The sequence below is a fragment of the Leptodactylus fuscus genome, chromosome 10, assembly GCF_031893055.1.
Source record: "Leptodactylus fuscus isolate aLepFus1 chromosome 10, aLepFus1.hap2, whole genome shotgun sequence".
Classification (NCBI taxonomy): Eukaryota; Metazoa; Chordata; class Amphibia; order Anura; family Leptodactylidae; genus Leptodactylus; species Leptodactylus fuscus.
The window spans coordinates 66,065,909-66,080,185 of NC_134274.1; positions in this window are offsets into that span (position 1 = coordinate 66,065,909).

Sequence of the window (14,277 nt, forward strand, 5' to 3'; positions counted from 1 at the left end):
TTGAATGGCGGCTGCACAGTATAATATGCTGCACGTTGGCCCCTGCACAGTATAATGTGCTCCACATTGGCCCTTGCAAAGTATAATAAGCTCGACATAGGCGCCTGCACAGTATAATAAGCTCCATGGTGGCCCCCTGACAGTATAATATACTTCACAGTAGCCCCTGCACATTATAATGTGCTCCACAGTGACCCTTGAAAGTATAATATGCTACATAGTAGGTACAGGCTTGCTGGCTTACAAGGCACCAGGCACGTCTGCTCTAAGAACAGCGCAATGATATCATAGCATTGCGCCTCTTGTGGTGAGACGCAGACATCCCGTCTGTGGTCACAAGTCTCACAGAGATTAGATATTGGCAGCCAGGAAGTAAGGGATCACAGGCAGGTGAGTATAAGTTTTTATTTTTTTTTGGGCAGTTCTTATTATATATGGCATAAAGGACATGTTAGGGGACATTATTCCTATAAGGGAGAGATCATTTAAATAATGGACATAGAGAATATAAGGGGTCATTGGGAATATTATTACTATCAAGGAAATGTGACTTATATAACAGGGTTTAAAGAATATAGGGAGCCACATTATATATGTATGGGGTAAATAGGGGGCATTATTACTGGGAGGAGATAATTTATATAAGGGGATTTAAAGAATATAAGGGGCTGCATATACAGGGTGTCCAGAAAGTAAGTACACAAAATGAAAGGGTGGACTTTAGCCGGTATATGAAGGAGTTTTTTTTTATTAATGAATGTGACCGGAAATGCACCATTGTAGCTCTGCAGGTAGACCAAGATGTCAGTTTCCTATCCCTCGCTGCTCCAGGTGAAAGGAGAAACGAAGAAGAGAAAGCGCTTTGAGGGTGCATTCACACTACGGAATGCCAGCGTGTATCACAGCCGTACACGCCGGCGTTACAGCAGGGCTGCCGGACACTTCCCATTCATTTCTATGGGAGCCGGCATGTGAGCGCTCCCCATAGAAATGAATGGAAAAAAGCAGTCCATTCATTTCTATGGGAGCCGGCATGCGAGCGCTCCCCATAGAAATGGGGAGCGCTCGCATGCCGGCTCCCATAGAAATGACTGGGAAGTGTCCGGCAGCCCTGCTGTAACGCCGGCGTGTACGGCTGTGATACACGCTGGCGTTCCGTAGTGTGAATGCACCCTAATGGGAAATCAGTTTAATCGCTGTTACTTATTTACAAGAATTTGTCGAAGTGCTGGCCGCCTGTCTCAATGTATGCAGTGCAACGCCGGGAGATGGATTGACGCACCCGTTCACAGAGTGCTGGCATAGCCCTCACTGTGACGAACGCAGCCTAGATATGGTTCATGAGCTCTTCGTGGGTTGGCACAGGCTTTGCATACACAAAGGACTTGACATTTCCTGACAAGAAAAAACCTCCCTCCCCCGCCTCCTGAGAGCAGGCAGCTACTTCACTTGACAAATAAGCAGATAATCCCAAGGGCCAGTGTCAACAATGAAGAGAATAAATTAAGATAGCGGCCAAACAAAGTAGTTTTGATAAAGCAATGTATTTAGGAAAAGTCTTATATCCACATAAACTAGCAGTATAGATAGGATCCTTGTGACGGGACAACCCTTTTAAGCCCTCAACCAACTCTGTAAACTGAAAAATAAAAATGTTACATATCTCAGAAGATGGCGATGCAAAAATAATTGATTTATGACCTAAATGTTCTGCAGAATTAGTAACGTATAAAAACCCCTATAAATGAGGCATCGCCGCAATCATACTGACCTGCAGAATAAAGATACTTATACTGTATGCTGCACGGCAAAAAAATTAAAAGGTAAAAAGCAATGCCAGAATTGCTGTGTTTTTTTTTAAATCCACCAAGAGAGTTAATAAAATGTGTTCTATAATCTGTAGGCACCCAAAAATGGTGTCATTACAAAATCTCATCTCACAAAAAAACAAGCCCTTGTATGGCCACACCACCAGAAAAATAAGTAAAATATAGCTTGCACAATGTAAAGACAAAAAATCCCAAATCACCAAATCATTAGAACAAAACTGGCTGCGACAGTAAGGGAATGTATAAACTGTGCAAGCGTATATCAGGGGATACCCCCGAGATTTAGAGCTTACAAGAGAAAAGACACCAGAAGTGACCCCCAAAGTGACCCCCCCCCCCCGGATCATAGGAGCTACTGGGGAAATAGTAGGGAATTTGGTGTTCGCAATGTACTCCGCACAGCTCTGTATTCACTCTTCACCATCATCTGTGCAGTCACGTCTGGAATACTAAGGCTCACTACACCCCCTGATAAAGCCTTTGAGGGGTGCAGTTTTCAAAATGGGGTCACTCCTTTGGGGAATCCACTTTTCTGGTACCATACAGGTTCTGCAGAAATGACATGGTGTCCAAATACCAAACTTCACCAGCATGTCAGTCAACCCCCCTCTCCTCACTCACCAAGACCCAACCCCCACCGACCTGCTGTCAACTGCAATCTGACTATTTGATCCTCAAGGAGTCTCAAGTGTGTAGGAAAATCAAGAGGATTAAAGCAGTCAAGGCCGGAGGACCTGATTGGATAAGCGCAAGAGTTCTTAAAATGTGCAGTGACTAGCTGTGTGGTATTATTAAGCACATGTACAATATGAGTCTAATGTTGGGAGTGGTACCTCAATTGTGGAAAACATCTTGTGTGATACCAGTCCCAAAGAAACCCAACCCGATGGGCTACAATGACTACCGACCTGTAGCACTGACATCCCACCTGATGAAGGGTCTAGAGAGACTGGTCCTGACACACCTACGCCCCCCAGTGAGCTCCGCACTGGACCCCCTGCAATTTGCCTATTGGCCAGGCATTAGAGTAGATGACGCCATCATCCACCTTCTTCACAGAGCTCTCTCTAACCTGGAGAAACCCGGGAACACTGTGAGAATAATGTTCTTTGATTTCTCCAGTGCGTTCAACACCATTCAGCCAGGGCTGCTGAGGAAGAAGCTGAACCTTGGTGGTGTGGACCATCACCTGTCCGACTGGATCCTAGACTACCTCACAAACCGCCCTCAGTATGTGAGAGCCCAGGACTGTGTATCTGACACTGATCTGTAGTACGGGGGCACCACAATTTACAGTTCTTGCCCCATTTCTCTTCACACTGTACACTGCTGACTTTAGGCACAACTCATCCAGCTGTTACTTACAGAAGTACTCCGATGACTCTGCTATAGTCGGCCTTATCACTGATGGCGACGATAGGGAATACAGAGACTTAAACCGGGATTTTGTTGAATGGTGCCAACAGAACCACCTCAGGATTAATGCTAGGAAGACCAAGGAGATGGTGGTGAACTTTAGTAAACGGAGAAGTGCTCCGACCCCATTGGAGATCCAAGGGACATGCATTGAGATAGTCTGGATCTATAAGTATCTGGGTGTGCTCCTCAATAATAAACTAGACTGGGCTGATCACTGGAGGTGCTGCACAGAAAGGGCCACAGCAGACTCTACCTGCTCAGGAGGCTGAAGGCCTTCAGAGTCCAGGGGCCACTTCTCAGGGCCTTTTTCCAACTCTGTGGTTGCTTCAGCCATCTTTTTCGGTGTGGCCTGCTGGGGGAGCAGTATATCAACCAAGGACAGAAATAGACTTGACGGGCTGATCAGAAGGGCCAGCTCTGTCCTGGGGAGCCCCCTGGACCCAGTACAGGTAGTGGGTGACAGAAGGATACTGTCCGTGGTGACCACCATGCGGGAGAATAAATCCCACCCCATGTATGGGACCTTGATGGCACTTGGCAGCACTGTAAGTGACCGTCTGCTTCACCCCAAGTGTGAGAAGGAGCTATCGCAAGTCCTTCCTTCCAACCGCGATCAGGCTGTATAATCTACATCAGACCAAGCGAAGCGATGCTGCTGTAACATGCTGAAATTTCCCCACTGTGGGACTATTAAAGGATTGTCTTATGGGATATTGCCGCGTTCATGAGCAATTGTTTAACAAACTGTGGGGGGCTTTTTCTCCTTTAACCCCGTGTGAAAATGAAAACTTTGGGGATAAAGTGACATTTTAGTCATTTTTAACCTACACATCCCAAGGCTAGTAAAATCTGTGAAACGGCTATAGGGTCAAAATGCTCATTCCCTGTTGTCATACAGTAGCACAATGTGGAGTATTTCTGCCCCTGCATGCTGGTAGGACAGACGGAATATTTTAATCAGCAATTAATTTAAATATGCATGACTAGGCCCTATAAGAGGGACTTTGTTCCTTCCTTGACCGGGTTTTAGTGGTTTTGTTACCTCTCCTTGGCCTGTGTATGAGGTCCTGGTCCTTTTTCTTTTGTTCATCTTCTTTGTTTTTCTGCCTAAGGCAGAAATGAGAGAAGAAAATTCAGTTTGCAGGCTGCCTATCTGGTCAGTTAGCCGCAGTGCGGCCTGGTCCGGTTAAGCTCTGCCCGCTTACGGTTAGATCGCATTTGTGCGGCCTTGTTTTGGCCGCGCTTGCGGCCTGGGTTGGGCTGCGCTTGCGGCCTTGTTTGGACCGCGCTTGCGGCCTTATTTAGCCACGCTCACTGTCTGGCTGCGCTGCGGCTTGTTCCGGCCACACTTGCGGCCTATTTGGCCATGCTTGCAGCCTAATCTGGCTTACTTGCCATTTACCTTAATAGCAGGATCTTGCAGCCTACTTCCAGTCGCTTGCTCCACTTCCACCCTACTGCTAGGCCATCTGTCTGGTGGCCTTGGGCGGTGTTGGTTAGCTCCCCGCCCCTTGCGGCCAGCTCCTTGCTTGTGGGGCAAGATCTTTATGTTTTATCCCTGCTTTTTTTGCAGGGTCTCAAGGTTCTGAACCCCTTTTTGTTCTCATTATGTTTTGGAGTGCAGGGCTCTGTTGGCAGCGAGTGGCCACGCCCCTTCCCTATTGGAGATCCCTCCTCTGGAGACTCTGGGCCTTACTAGTGGGGCTTGCTGGCACTAGTCTGTATTTGTGTAGCGGTAGCTTCATTGCTTTGGAGCTTCTTGTGTTATTCAGCTCAATTATTCGAGTGCTGGGTGGCCTCTTCCGTGAGTATGCAGGTCTTGCTATTATTCCTATGGTCATACACTAACGTGTTTGTTCCTTCCGTAGAGTGAGTGGCTTGTAGCCCAGTATGTCTTCTACTACCCCTCCTCCGGAAGATCATAGAAGGTGGAAATCTCTAAGGGCTAGTTCACACGGAGTTAACGGGCGCGCATTCTGAAGCTCTCAGGCTTCAGGGCCTGTTCATAGTTCCCTATCTCCCAGTTCTCCAACGTCATCTTCCCGGAGGAAGTTTCTAGGTTTCCTTCTGGACTCAGAGACTCTGCAGATCTCACTTTCCATCCCAAGAAGATTGAGAATTCAGGCTGCTGCCCGTTTTCTCTACAAAACAAGGCGGGTATCTGTCAGAACCGCCAGGAGAGGCCTCGGCCTAATGTCATCCTCGACCAGAGCAGTCCCTTGGGCTTTATGGCATTTGCGTCACCTCCAGTGTTGAGCGCCAGGAACAGGTCTCCGCAGGGGTTGCACAAAAGATCTGCCTTTCTCCCAGTACCCGTCTTTACCTAAGATGGTGAATACAACTGAAAGATGGAAGGTCCTTAGTCCAACCAGTTTGGACTCTGATGACAACGGATGCATCCCAGAGAGGATGGGGAGCCCATTCCGACAAGAGGACTGTTCAAGGGTATTGGAGCAGCCCGAAAGAGGGATCCAACAATCAGAGAGAACTCAAGGCGATATACTTGATACTTAAGCACTTCGCCCCATACCTCAAGGGGACGGCTGTTAAAGTGTGAACAGACAACATGACATCAGTTCAGTACCTAAATAAACAGGGAGGTACCAGGTCCAGACTTCTCCTGAAAGTGATGAATCTGATATTTGCCTGGGCTGAGACAATCCTGACCCAGTTGACCGCTGTTTACATCAAGGGCACTCTGAACATGGTAGCGGATCGGTTGAGTCGAGGCATTACCGTAACAGGAGAATTGTCCCTCAATCCAGAGGTGTTCCAACGTATTGTCCAGATGTGGGGGCTTCTAGAAGTCGACCTCATGGCAACTCAACACCAAGGTAGAGAAGTTCTGCTCTCTGTATCAGGAGGACGATCCCTTGGCAGCAGATGCCCTGTCCATCCCATGGAGGTTCAGGCTGGTCTACATATTCCCTCCAGTTCCCATCATACCCAGGGTATTGATGAAAATAAGACAGGACCAAGTCCAGGCGATTGCCATCATTCCGTTCTGGCCGAAAAGGACTTGGTTTGCCCAGCTCATACAGATGAGTCAAGGCATTTACTGGAGACTTCCCCTGCTCCCAGACCTGGTCACTCAAGGTGGACAGAGATGCCAGGATCTGGTGAGATTCAACCTGACAGCCTGGAGGTGGACCAGTTCCCATTACTGAATAGTGGACTGTCAGAGGCCATCCTGAGAACGCTTGCCCATGCAAGAGCGGATTCCACCAACAAGAATTATCGCAGAATCTGGAGGATCTTCGAAGCTTGGTGCTCTGAACACAGAATTGTTTCTACTAACGCCTCGGTGGGGTCAGTTTTGGACTTTCTACAGGACAGCCTAGACAGAGGATTAGCCCCTCTACCTTAAAGGTACACGTGGCAGGCCTGTCCGCTTATCTGGGGAGGCGTTTAACTCAACACCCTTTAGTTGGTAATTTTCTAAAGGGCGCAATGAGGATCAGACCTGCTGTCTCAGCTCCGGTTCAGCAGTGGGACCTTGGGACGGTCCTTTCGGATCTTTGCGACTCCCCATTTGAGCCACTAGATCAGGTAGATCTGAAATTCCTGGCCTACAAGACGACCTTCTTGCTTGCAATTACTTCAGCCAAGAGAGTGGGAGAGCTTCAGGCGCTCTCTTCCGAGGAACCCTATACCTCTTTCTTTGAGGACAGGGTACAATTACGTTTTTGCCGGAATTCAGACCCAGTCTTTTCCAGTCTTTTTTCCTGCTCCCTCGTCGCCTGAGGAGGTAAGGCTTCATTCACTTGATTTGGGTAGTGTGGATAACGTCTATCCTTAGGGAGAGACCACCTTCTCAGGTGTGTGGAGACTTATAGCCATAGTTGCTCCACTGCAAAGGAACATGGGAAGAATATGCAAATCTGTCTCCCAAGATGTAAACAGGGCTGCGCTGATGACGTCCAAAGAGACAGAAACGGTGCCGTCCGTAGCTGAGAAACTGATTTGGTTATAACCTCGCATCATGCAGCAAAGGCTTCTGGGAAGTCGGGCATGTTGTTCAGGGTTGCTTGCTATAGAGGGCAGCATAACAGAGGCACTGTCTCCCTGTTTACATCTTGGGAGACAGATTTGCATATTCTTCCCATGTTGATTTGGGTAGGTGCTTGTGCAGCTACCTAGTACACACGGAAGCTTTCAGGAGATCTGAAAATCCCCTGATTAATTTAGCAGGGAAATTGAGGGGCCATGAAGGCCTCTAAATCTTCGATTTTGGAACGGGTCAGAGAGGCCATCAGGTTGGCTTTCTCCTCCCAAGGTCTTTCTCCTCCAGGTCATCTAAGAGCTCACTCCATGAGGGTTGTCACAACTACATGGGCAGAGAAGAAGGCAGTACCTCTGGAACAGATTTGCTAGGCAGCTTCATGGTCATCTCATAACACCTTCATGAAGCACTATAGGCTGAGCTCACGTGCTTCGGACGCGATGGCCTTTGGCTGTTCTGTCTTGAGCTATGTAAGATAAGTTGAGGAAACCCTCCCTAAGGGGATTACTTGACATCTCCCCACATTGTGCTGCTGTATGGCAATAGGGAATGGTGGTTTATGTAGATAAACTGTTTTCCCTTAGTCATAACTGCAGCACAAGGCTTCCCTCCCTATTATTCATCTTATACTCTTGTATTAACACGTGGGGGAGAGGTCTCTTATAGGGCCTAGTCATGCATATTTAAATTAATTCCTGATTAAAATATTCCATCTGTCCTACCAGCACGCAGGGGCAGAAATACCCCACATTGCGCTGCTGTTATGACTAAGGGAAAACAGTTTATCTACATAAACCACCACTATAACCCTTGATGAAATATTTGAGGGGTGTAGTTTCTTAAGGCACTTTTGGGCCCAGTCTTGAAGGGGTTAATAAAAACTGCTTCATATACTGGCTAAAGTCCACTGATTCATTTTGTGTACTTACTTTCCGGACACCCGGTCTATACGGGTTCATTAAGGGTATTATTATTATTAGTATTTATCTCAGGGGCAATATTATAATGGCGAAATTTGGCAATATTAAATTACGATGGGAAATTATATTATGGGAGGGAGTGGGAAATTATACTGTGGGGGTAGCTGGAAGGAGACATTATGCTGTGGGGGCAGCTGGAGAGGAATATTAAACTGTGGCGGCAGCTGGAGTGGTCCACTATGATGTGGGGGCAGTTGGAGGGGGGCATTAAGCTATGGGGATAGCTGGAGTGGGAAATTGTATTGTATGGGGCCACTAGGGAGCCATTATACTAAATGAGGGCCATTAGAGGGGCATTATAATTTGAGCAAGTCAAGTATTTCTAAGTTGTGGTGATGGGGGGTGGCTGAACGGATTTGGCTGAAATTTGCCACATACATAGATTGGAACCCCAATTAAAACATAGGCAACTTTTTATCCCGGTAAATTACGTAACTTCATGACTGCTACGAACGAATTTAGTTTCCGAGTACACTAAAGGACCTGTTGATACGGTTCTGTCTATATATATGAAAAGAATATTTTTAAACGTGGACAGAACCGTTAGACTGCAAGACACTGCAGTGAGGTCCACAAGCCCCAGGAGCGCAGCCGTCTATCTGCAAAGCGAACTACCAGTTAACTGCACTGGCAGTGGTGTTTGTGTGGTTCTGGTGTGAACTGCCTGCAACAAACTCTCACCAGTTAACTTCACTGGGAGAGTGCACCTGTGTATAACTGCTGGGTGAAGCCAATTGAGGCCTTGCAATAGTGATCTGTGAACTATCATCAGAGAGCTAGACGCTAGCACATGCTTCACCCTGCTACACAGGGAAGACTCCAGGGGTTAAACATCACCCCTGGTCAGTAACACAATGGGCTCCAGAACAGCTTGGAGCTATATTGTTAATGGACAGTTGAAAGGCTATTCAGGTCTCTATCGGCAGTGCCAAGGAATCCTAACTAAGATGCCTGCTCTGACAACCTGCCCTTCACAGGGACCTAGCCCTGACCTCCTGTCTCAAAAGATTTTAGTCAAAGTGTGAGCACTGGGCGGGCATTGGCTCCCGTTATATAAAGGAAAGTCCCCGCCCACAGTGGCGGCGGCATAACTTCACCGGACATGCTCAGTATGGGCAGAATGGGACTTAGCTTCTGAGCGCATCCAAAAGGTCTGAGCACGCTCAGTAGGAGAAGAATGGTACTTAGCCTCTGAGCGGCTCCAAAAGGTCTGAGCATGCTCAATTGGCTGAAAGCTGGACTTAGACTCTAGACACCTCACTGCACGACGCCGAGGGCAAGGGCTGGATTGGCCCGCAGGTGGAGCTATGCGCTGTACTGGAAGCCTGCGGGACCCCATTCTAACACCTGTGCTGACATCATCACAGGTCCTTGAGCCGTTCTCTGATAGGATCACGCTATTGGGTGGCCTGAGCTACATGCTATTTTGTGGGCAGAGCTATACAGGAGGAAACTGGACACTGTGAAAGCTTCAGAAAATGGAGTCTCATTGAAGATCACGATAGTCCACAACATGCAGGCTGTGTGTGGGCAAGAGGAGTATATCGGGGGTTGAATTTCTGTGAGTACAAAGGGGAATGTGCTGTTGAGCCTCTGATGGGGGAGGGGGGAGAACTGTGGCAAAGTTCAGCAACATCCGTTCAGCCGTTTCTAACACAGAAGCAGCTCACACACTCACATAACCAAACCCCTGTAATCAAAATTTCCTGACATAGCAGAGCTTAGGCAATGGCTCTACATAGGCAGAATTGTACATACAGCTGGGTATGCTGCGCATATGCAGCGATGTAGCAGAGCCGAGAAGCGGGAGCAGGCGGATCAAACTGTGGCAAATTTCTGCCACATCTGTTCAGCCATTTCTAACACAGAAGCTGCTCAGACACTGACATAAGAACACCCCTGTAATCCAAATGGCCAGATATAACAGAGCTTAAGCAGCGCTCTAGCACAGCTCAGTAGGCTCTCCATATGCAGAGATGTACATACAGCTGGGTATGCTGCGCATATGCAGTGATGTAGCAGAGCTGAGACATGGGAGCAGACGGATCATCGACAACAACAATTGGCTAAATATAGCGGATCATCGCCAACAACAACACGCAGACGAAGATGCGGGCAGATATCTAAAATATCAAACTTGCCATACCAAGAAAATATTAAAAACTGCGAAGTGTCACTTGTTTTATGCTCACAGGCTATAAAGGGAGATTTCTATAGGTATCTGCACAAGGCTAAGACAATGTATTGCCTTAAAGTTTCCCACAACCTATTGCCATTATACATAAAGTACCTGGCATAAATCAACCAACTCATTATATGAATCCTAATGATAAGGCAAGTAGTAAACTCACAGACTGCAACGGTGGTTTGTCTGATTATATTAATTATAATCAGTCCCCATGAAGAAACCCTAAACGCCACTGTGCAATTATCACTGCAGGAAACTTAAGTGGAAAAAAAATTCAATATGAGTAATACATGCTGATGTGAAGAATTAGGGGTGGGGGAGGAGGATTTAGCACCTTTGGAGCCCCCTTGAAACTATGCAACGAGGGATGAAGAGGTATAAGGGAAGGCCTTTTTACGAAATGTCGACCACCGTCAAAAAAAATCTCCCCCTGAAGGGGATGACACAGTAATTGATGTCTTTCTAAAAGTGGTTACTGACCAGATCATGAAATTACATACACCCATTAATATACATACAGGTAACCTGTCAATGGAGGAGGTAATGGCTTTAAGAACCTCGAAAGGGATGAGAAAATAATTATTAAACCATCAGATAAAGGGTGCTTTTGTTCAACTCCTAAATGTCAATAATAATCATGTACCGAAAATATAATAAAAGATATCTAGAATCAGAATACAGATTAGAAAAAAGAAACTCAGTGATGGTAATAATAAAATGGTGATACATTTTGTTTAGACAGGGCAGTATCAGTCAAAGAGCTAACAATGCATCCCTGGCAATGGGTCCCGATTTCAGCTCTACCTATGTCCTCCGGACACAGATAAAGTTGAATGCAATAGCGGTTGCCACACTACGTGTGGGGCTATTGTATGGCCATTATATTGTGTCTGGCAACTTGGTATACATTATACCATGTAGGGCCACTTAGGGCACAATATACTGTGTAGGGCCACTTAGAGAATATTATACTGTGTGCTAGGAACTAGTAGCCAGGGTTACACATTGAAGGGTACTATCATTAGAACACTACAAGAATAAGAGGGATCAAAGGGGACATGGACAGGGCTAGGTGCATGGCTTAATACTAAATAATTCACAGTGGGAGGAGCCATATATGATACTTTTGCACTGGGACCAACAATGTGCTAAAATCGTCCTGTCTTTTATGCCAAAAATACATTAACCTTGCCATACATATTGAGATTTTTAGCTTTTTACATTACTGAATAATAATCCGAGATAGTCTTCTCTACATTTACTGCAGTAACTTGCAAGCTACCATAAACTAATAGTAACCACTCAGCAGATTTTTGTTCCCAGATGTCACGTCTGTGATAATGATCATCAGCAGAAAAATGCTTTCTACCATATCTGATCTCCTTACTTACAGAAGTATCAGATTTCATCAAAACTTTTTATTTGTCATAGAAGCGAAACCCAGATGAAACTTTCACAAAACACATCAGTATAAGAATGAAAAGGAAGGGAGAGATATTTTAAGGTTTACCATTACTTAACCAAACTAGATACCGTAATTATTTTTCAATATTCTTAAATTCAGATATTGCCCTAGGCTTTACTTCATCCAGGCAAAAAAATTGTTTTCTCCATTTCCCTAGCCACACTCCATCTCACAAGGCTTGTAGGGTAGTGTTACATGAGTACATCCCCTTTAAGTACGCAATCGTACCACTTTTGCTAACTATAGACCCATCTCATGACTAAATTTAGATACTATGTTGTTTACCTCTATCATCGCTACTCTTCTAAATAGCTTCCTCCCATTCGTCATACACACCGACCAAGTAGGATTTATCCCTGACAAACAAGTATCTGATAACATTAGAAAGCTTTGTAATATTATCCATTGGTCCCTTTTTCACCGTAACCCCTCTCATTGTTAGCCTTAGATATTAAAGGGGTTGTCCCATCTCAAGGATCCTATCTATAATACTAGCTTATGTGGATTTAAGACTTTTCCTAAATACATTGTTCCAGCAAAGCTGCTTTGTTTGGCTCCTATCTGAGTTTATTCACTTCATTGTTTACACTGAGTTTCCATAACCACGGACCTGGGGATGATCTTATCTCCCCGCCCGGGACAAGTGACGTAGCTCACTGCTCTCAGGAGGGAGGGGGAGCTCAGTGCTCGGAGCAGCTTGTATTTCTGAGCTGTTTATCTCCCTCTTCCAGTTATCAGTCCGCTAATTGAATTTTGCTGATAAGGGATGAGACAGGGAGTCTGTTACCTCTATATGTAAACACAGACCTAAAACGGAGTTTATTGCAAACTGACTGTTGGTACTCTAGCATGTAAATTTGGGATTCTTATCACCTATCAAATCCAGCTCTGCTACATCAGCTTCATATTGTGCATCTTCCAGTGATACTGTGCTAATTTATTTACAACCATCCCTCATTACTGACTGCAAACATGTACTGCTATGAAGAGAGCTAGCAGAGCTGGCTTTGTCTTGGAGACAGCAAGTGAAACCCCGCCCACTAATTCACCGAGAAAACCAGGAAGTGAACAGAGCATACAGCCTGCAAGTTGGTGAACAGGCGAGTTGGGAATACCCCTTTAAGAAGGTCTTTGATAGCCTCTCTTCACCGGTCATCACCGGTCACTTTCAGAGATCCCTTCATGCCCTCTATTGTGACCCTATAGCATATCTCAAGCTCCTTACAGATTCCACAAACCATATCCACATCTATTGTAACGCTGACCTCTGTTACCTGCCCTATTTTCCCCAGCCATTGAACTCCTGAATATGAATTTAGCTAACCATTACAAACTCTTTAATCTCATTACCAAATTTGATTGACACTCTCCTGCTTTACCTAAATGTCCGGCCTCAAACGTAATACTCTTAAATCAGAAATCTTTCAATGTAACTGTACATGACAAAACTGCCTTGAACTTTGGCTTTTAGACTAGGGCAGAGGTGTAGCTAGCGGGGTGGGTCAGAGGGGTGGCAGCTCCTGGCCCCTGGCCCGCAGACTTTGTAGGGCCCACTCAGGGGCCCACCTACAAGTGCTGAACTATCGGCTTGCATAAAAGATATCCACAGCCTGGAATTCTTGCCTGCATGCTAAACAACGGAGTGGAGGCAATCCAGGCCATCTGGTCACACTGGGACACTTACTATATACTGTGAGGTCTCTGGTGTCTATTCTCCCCTCTCTTATGTTGCCCACCCCCAGTGTATTTTGTGATTGTTCATCTACTGATTTATAGTTCCACTTGTTTTGTTGTGACAGGACTCACACAATTTTATTGTTTGCTACGTTGTTTTCTTATTATTTTCCCTTTAACCCTTTCCCGCCGATGGCATTTTTTAATTTTCGTTTTTCATTTTTGACTCCCCTCGTTTTAAACCCCATAACTTTTTTATTTCTTCGCTCCCAGAGCCATATGAGGTCTTAATCTTTGTGGGCCAAATTTTTCTTCATGATGCCACCATTAATTATTCTGTATAATGTACTGGGAAGCTGGAAAAAATTCAGAATGGGGTGAATTTGAAGAAAAAGTGCATTTTTGCGACTTTCTTACGGGCTTCAGTTTTAAGGCGTTCACTGTGCAGCCAAAATGACACATCCCCTGTATTCTGTGTTTCGTAACGGTTCAAGGAATACCAAATTTATATGGTTTTATTTACATTTTAACCCCTTTAAAAAAATCCAAAACTGTGTTAAAGTTTTGTTTTCCAAAAGTCGCCATATTCTGACAGCCGTACCTTTTTTATACGTAAGTGTACGGGGATGTATAGGGCGTCTTTTTTTGTGGAGCCGGGTGTACTTTTTAGTTCTACCATTTTTGGGAAATGCTATTGCTTTGATCACTTTTTATTCAAA